At 59.4% G+C, this 7,110-nt stretch overlaps 1 long non-coding RNA gene across 1 annotated transcript; it reads right to left on the bottom strand.

Moving 5' to 3' along the window:
- Positions 1-41: 41 nt before the first annotated feature.
- Positions 42-6,312, bottom strand: LOC140611098 (uncharacterized). Its single transcript, XR_012012438.1, has 4 exons — positions 6,228-6,312; positions 2,465-2,606; positions 409-1,079; positions 42-208 (listed from the first exon to the last, which is right to left on the bottom strand). It is a non-coding gene; the product is annotated as an uncharacterized lncRNA (long non-coding RNA).
- Between the last annotated feature and the right edge of the window lie 798 nt (positions 6,313-7,110).

The raw sequence follows: 7,110 nt of genomic DNA, 5'->3' as shown, positions 1-7,110 counted from the left end.
GTCCCCTCGCCCGGCTCTGACCCGGGCCCCTGCCCTGTGCTGGGCTCTTCCTGGCCCCGACCTCAGGTCCTGGAGTCTGCACCGCGGGGCTGGAGCAGCGAGCAGAGCCTCCCACGTGGGGGCGGGGATGGAGGAGCCCAGCTTCTGGACATTTCTGTATTTATTTCTGTAAACTGGGGAGGTTGGCTGTCGCTGCAGTCTTCTTCGGCTTTTTTTTCCGTTTTAAAAAATGGTAAGCACACATAACATAGAATTCACCATCATAACCCCCTGCAGGCGCACAGCTCAGGGTGTGGAGCACGCTCACCCCGCCCCGCACCCCCCCACCGTCTCCAGAACCTTCCATCTCCCCACAGGGAGACCCTGTCCCCAGGAAGCACTGACCACCACCCCCCCAGCTCCCACCACCTCCTCTGTCTCTGTGGACGGGCCTCCTCTGGGGACCTCCTGGGAGTGGGGTCCTGCGGGAGGTGTCCTTCTGGGTCTGGGTCCCCTCCCAGCACGGTGTCCTCGGGGTACATCTGCGGGGGGCAGGTGTTAGGCCCCTTCCTAGGGCTGAATAATCAGTTTACGGATGAACCACTTTTTGCTGTATTGTTCATGCCTCAGTGGGCACTGGCGTCGTTTCTACCTCTTCGCTAGCGCGAGTCATGCTGAAGTGAGCATGGGTGTGCAAATATCTGAGGCCCTGCCTTCCTGGATCATGGGGCAGTTCTGTATTTGACTTTTTAAGATTTTGTTTTGTTATTTATTCACGAGAAATAGAGAGGCAGACAAAAGGCAGAGGGGGAAGCAGGCCCCCGGGGGGAGCCCAATCTGGGACTCGATCCCTGGACCCCGGGGTCATGACCCGAGCCAAAGGCAGACGCTCAACCGCTGAGCCCCCCAGGTGCCCTGTACTTAACTTCATGAAGAACCACGACGTCCACATTTCACACCCCACCAGCCGTGCACAGGGTTTCCGTGTGCACATCCTCTGGTTCTATTCACTCATCAGCAGGATATTCCCCGAAGGCCCGTGGTGCCAGGTGCTGTGGACATGGCAGCGGAGGCGGCCGGTTACCACCAGGACTTAATCTCTGAAGAAAAGTAGAGCAGGAAGGCAGGACGGGTCATGAGAGGGACGTGAGGGGAGGGCATTCCAGGCAGAGGTCACCACCTGTGCAAAGGTCCTGCGGGGAACAGCCAAGGGGGCCGGTGTGGCTGGAGCCGAGTGAGCGACGGGTGGAGCGGGGGGTGGGGGCGCGGGAGGGGACAGGGCCCAGAGGACTGCGGGGCACAGGAGGCCAGGAGGGCAGTGGGCACAGGTGGCCCACCCGGCTCGGGTGCTCATGGGCGCCCTCTGGGGGCCGCTGCAGGGAGGACGGGAGGGGGCAGGAGGCCCAGCCAGGCTGCCCGACCCCTGGACGTCCTGGCCCGGCGTCTGTCTGTCCAGCAGGTGGGCAGGTGCCGCTCCCGCGCCCTTGGGCCTGCCCCCCGTCCCCCCCACAGCTCTAACCTGCCTCTTGCAGGGGAGGAGGGCCCCTCATTTCGCTCTAATAGGGAAACCGAGGCACAGAGTGGCCAGTCCCCTGCCCTGACCGCAGCGCAGCTAGACGCAGGTGGGGACTGAGGGGAACACAGGGCTTTTGTTAACAGCAGGAGGATTTCAGGGCGGAACAGCCGCAGAGCGGGGTCCGAGACCCGCAGCCCGCCCTGCTGACCTGTGCACGGACAGCCCTTGGCTGCTGAGCGCAGTGCGCTGGGCCGCAGAGCACGTTTAAAAAGATGTACTTATTTGAAAAAAAAAAAAGATGTATTTATTTGAGAGACAGAGAGAGAGCTTGAGTGGAGGGCGGGTCCGAGGGAGAGAGAGAGAAACCCAAGCAGACCCCTCCGAGTGCAGAGTCTGACGTGGGGCTCAACCCTAGGACCCCGAGGTCACGACCTGAGCCGAAACCAACAGTCGGGCGCCCAACCAACTGAGCCACCCAGGCTCCCCGAGAAGAAAGGGCGTTTTTGTTTTTAAAAAGATTTTGTTTATTTACTCACGAGAGACACAGACAGAGGCAGAGACACAGGCAGAGGGAGAAGCAGGCTCCACGCAGGGAGCCCGACGTGGGACTGGATCCCGGGACCCTGGGGTCACGCCCTGGGCCGAAGGCAGACGCTCAACCCGGGCTGCCCAGAAAGGGTGTTTTTAATACCAGAGGAGCAGCAAGGAGCACGAGGTTGTTTAGGAATAAAGGCGACCGGGAGGGAGTAGTGCCCCTGAAAACTCGACGGAGCTCGATGGAGCGTAAACGGGCGCTTGCGCTTGGGCAGAAGGTCGTGTCTGGGAAGCACCGTCTCCCTAGCACTTCCACACTCAGGCATTTGTCCACAGACAGTGGTCCAGGGGGTCGCCGGGCGGCGTGTGTCGGGTGTCGGGCAGCCCCGAGATGCGATTTAACCAGATGCCCACGCAACGGGGCAGTCAGCCCACCTGAAAGCCGCTGAGCGCAGATCGTAGGAGTTTTCATCGCAGGAAGACGCGGCGTGATTACGTGTGGCTGCGGATGGTAAGTGGACCCGCTGTGGGGATCATTTCACAAGATACCCAAATATCGGGGCCTTATGTCGGACACCTGAAATGAATGCAAAATTATATGTCAATTAAAAATAATAAGTTGGGGGATCCCTGGGTGGCGCAGCGGTTTGGCACCTGCCTTTGGCCCAGGGCGCGATCCTGGAGACCCGGGATCGAATCCCACGTCGGGCTCCCGGTGCAAGGAGCCTGCTTCTCCCTCTGCCTGTGTCTCTGCCTCATTCTCTCTCTCTCTCTCTGTGACTATCACAAATAAATAAAAATTTAAAAAAAATTAAAAAATAATAAGTTGGGGATCCCTGGGTGGCTCAGCAGTTTAGCGGGGGGGCGGCCCAGAGCATGATCCTGGAGTCCCGGGATCGAGTCCCGCATTGGGCTCCCTGCATGGAGCCTGCGTCTCCCACTGCCTGTGTCTCCGCCTCTCTCTCTGTGTGTCTCTCATGAATAAATAAGTAAAATCTTTAAAAATAATAATAATAAATATGAAATACTGATCAGAAAAACCAAAGAATGGGCGAACAGACGGTGGGATATTCGGCCGAAGCAGCAGCGAGGACTAACGACTTCCCGCCACGGGCAGCAGCACCACGTGTGTCCCAAACCAATTGCAGCGCAATAGGTGGAAACCAGACTCGCCACCAGAGGTCACCTTGAGCAATTCTATGTCAGGTTCAGAAGTGGCTAAAATGAACCGAGACGTGGAGGTTTGCCCGATTCCGTTGCGAGCCTGTAAAGAAAAGCCGAGCAGCGAGTTGCAGCGAGGGGCGACTTTCCGGGAGAGCGTCGACGACTCAGCCAAGGACACGACGGTTCTCACGAGCAGGAAATGCACAGAGCCAAGGGCCGGGAAGGGGGGTGAGGGGGTGGGAGGGGGGGCGTCCATGTGGCCGCTGCGGCCGGCCCTCAGCCCGCCCCACTCAATGATCCGCCCGGCGAGCAAGTGGAGTAGCCGCGGGGACACATCTGAACCGGACCATCGACCCCAGACTCGCAGAAATCCGGGGACGGGAGCTTTGGTGCCAGAACAAGTCGGCATCGGTGTGCAGAAGAGGGAGGAGGAGACGAAGGGGAAGGGGAAGATGGGGAGGACAGGGAGGGAGGAGAAGAGGAAGAGCTCCTTGCTCCACACAAAGCCAGCACGTGGACCACAGATCTAAGCGTGACCTGCAAAGCGGTAAAAGTCGCAGAAGAGAAGCCCAGGGAGCATCCTGACGGCCTCGGGTTGGGCGAAGAGCTGTGATAGGACGCGGAAGGCACGGTCCTCGGAGTTAAAAAACAACATGGGTACATTGAACGTCTTTGAAATTTTTTTTTTAATTTTTTTTTTTAATTTTTATTTATTTATGATAGTCACAGAGAGAGAGAGAGAGAGGCAGAGACACAGGCAGAGGGAGAAGCAGGCTCCATGCACCGGGAGCCTGACGTGGGATTCGATCCCAGGTCTCCAGGATCGCGCCCTGGGCCAAAGGCAGGCGCTAACCACTGCGCCACCCAGGGATCCCCGTCTTTGAAATTTTTTAAAAAAGATTTTATTTATGAATTCCTGAGAGACACAGAGAGAGGCAGAGACAAGGGCAGAGGGAGAAGCAGGCTCTCCGTGGGGATGCAGGGAGCAGGACTCGATCCCATGACCCCGGGGTCACGCCCTGAGCCCAAGGCAGACGCTCCACTGCTGAGCCACCCAGGCGTCCCGAACATCATCGAAATTTAAAACGTGTGCTCCTCAAAAGGCCCGGTGAAGGGATGAAAAGCCACCATCTGGCCTGGGAGGGACTATCCGCGAACCCGCACCCCATAAAGGACTTGTATCCCGACTGTCCGAGGATTTTCCAAACGCAGGAAAGAGAACACAGGACACAAGGCACTAAACGCGATGGCAGATTCGGTGACCAGCTCCTTCCCAGGGGACGCACATTAGGTCCATGATGGGATGTCACCACGCACGAGCTTAGATCGGCTGAAACGAAAAACACGGGCAACGGCAAGCGTCGAAGGGGACGCCGCGCACCTGGGTGTCTCATCCGTCGCCGCTGGGCCTGCCAAATGGTGCAGCTGCTTGGCGACCCGGTTAGCGGTGTCTTACAGACCCTGGCCCTGCAACCCCAGCGCTTAGGGATTTGTCCCGGGGAGATGCCCACGCGCGTTCGCAGCAGCCCTCTTCTCGAGCACCCCGCGCGGGGAACAGCCGCGGATGTCTGTGGGTGATCGTGAACCCCGCTGGGCGGTGCTCCGCGCCCAGAACACCCCGCTTGCGGGCACGGAGCTCTGCTGCTAAGTGGAAGAGGCCCACCCGAGAAGCTACGTAATGGTAGGAAGCCGTTGACATGACCTCCTGAGAAACGTGGGAAAAATCATCGCGACGAAGATTGGCGGTTTCCAGGGACTGGGTACGGGACGAGGACCTGATGACACAGGAGTACCTGGCGGGAGTTTTTCTGGCAACTGCACGGGTGGTAATTTCCATGACTCTGCACTTTTGTCCAAACTCGTAGAACTGGGGCGCTCGGGTGGCTCCGCGGTTGAGCGTCTGCCTTGGGCTCAGAGCATGACCCGGGGGCCCTGGGATCGAGTCCCGCATCGGGCTCCCTGCGGGGAGCCTGCTTCTCCCTGCGCCTGTGTCTCTGCCTCTCTCTGGGTCTCTCATGAATAAATAAATAAAATCTTTAAAAAGCCCCAGCTCCTAGGGCCCCGATGATGAATACAGCACCGCGTAAACCTGAGAAATGAAGGATGAGATCAATCTTCCGACCAAAAACTACCCGCGGGCACAGGAAGACGGCGGGGTCGCAGCAGCGGGGACCGTGGGGCAGAAGCGAGGCGCATCTGGGTCCCCTCCCGGGGCTGACGACGTGCTTCGGCTTCTCCTGGATGCGGATCACGTGGCCGTGGGTTTCACAAGAATTTATTAGGTTATATATTCATGTTTTATGTGTTGTGTGTGTGCGCGTGTCTTAAAAACACGCGCACAAGCTCGCCCTGGTATTCCCCGTGCACTAAAACGTGACAGATGTCCCGAACGGCGCCTGGCACGGGGAAGGAAGCAGCTCGCCGGTTAAGGGACCGGAAGGAAGATTTATTTTGAAGCTGGGGACGCTCAGGGTGCCCGAGGCCGCCGCTGGGGGGGCCGAGGGAGCAGCTGGGGCTTTGCCCTGAGGCCAGTGGGAGCCACGGAGGACGTTAGGCCGCGGCCCCCACCGGTCCCGCTGCGGTGTCCCCTCCTCCGTGTCCTGCGCTCGGCACTGGCATCGGCGTCTGTGACTCAGCTGGGCCTCCCGGTTTTGCCAAGCTGGTTGTTTCTGTTCTGCCGCCCGCCCCCCCGCCGCCCCCCTACCCGCCCCCCCGCCCGCCCCGCCTCAGACCTATTTCTGCCTTTGGTCCTTTGCCCCAAGACCGGGAAGTGGCCGGGCCGCGGCCTCGGGGAGCACCTCTCCTCTGGGCCATGGCCATGCAGGGGCGGGAGGCCAGGGGGGCGGGGGGCCGGGGGGCGGGAGAGCGGGCGGCCCCTACCAGGCCCCGGGACCCAGCGGGGGCCTCTCTGGAACTTCCCATCTGCCGAGCGTTATGAATCAACGGCCAAGACAACCGCGCAACCTCCGGCCGCGCAGGGGGTGGGCGGGGAGGGCTGCCCGCGCTGCTGTGTGATCCCGGGCTCCTCACTCACCCTCCCTGAGCCTCGCCCCGCTGCCATCTGAGAGGTATCCGGACCTCCCGAGTTATGTGTAGTTCCGGGGCTGGGTGGGCGTGGGGGTAGGGTTTCTAGAACTTTCCAGAGTGTTCTAGAACCTCTCAAAGGGCAAAGATCTGCTGGACTGGAGGCCACCCAAGACCTCCCCTTTTGCTGTGAGTGTCCATCCAGGAAGCGGCCGTGTACTCACCTCCCGTGTCACCGTCCTACTTCTAGGGCCTGGGGGTACAGGGCGCAGGCTCAGGTGGCCCCGCAGGCTGTCGGGAGAGACCCTGAGCTCTCCCTGGGACCCCTGTGCCCAGGCTGCCTGCCCCCCTCCTCCTCTTGGTGCCTCACGTCATCTGGTCAGCGTGACCTTCTTGACCCCCTGTGTAACGCCCCCAACTCGAGCACCCCAGCACCTCCTACCTCCTGCTCTATTTTATTATTATTATTATTATTATTATTATTATTATTATTATTGGACTCAGAATGTATCACCATCCGACAGGCTTCACTATTTTTTAAAAACGTATTTATCTTGCGATTAAAGGTGCTTTAAACACTGAAAAAAAAAAACAAAACGTATTTATCTGTCCCTCTATCTAGAGTGTTGGGCGGGGAGGCCAGGGATTTTGTCGTTTTGCTCCCTCTCGTGCTAGAACCGGGTCTGGCACACAGTAGGCCCCCAGTAAACGTCTGCGGAGAAGGACGGCCGCTCCCTGGCGGCCTGGTCAGCGCCTAGAGCCCGGGCCTGCGGGCTCCCCAGCCCATCCTGCCCTTCCGCCAAACACTCATCTGGGGCCGCCCGGGCACGTCATTTCCTGGCTCTCGGCCTCAGTTTGCTCATCTGCAGCTGGGGGGTAAGAAGAACTCCCAT

This window comes from Canis lupus, chromosome 19 (genome assembly GCF_048164855.1).
Source record: "Canis lupus baileyi chromosome 19, mCanLup2.hap1, whole genome shotgun sequence".
Lineage (NCBI taxonomy): Eukaryota > Metazoa > Chordata > Mammalia > Carnivora > Canidae > Canis > Canis lupus.
The sequence above is the reverse complement of the archived record's forward strand: the minus strand, read 5'-3'. Positions and strand labels throughout refer to the sequence as shown.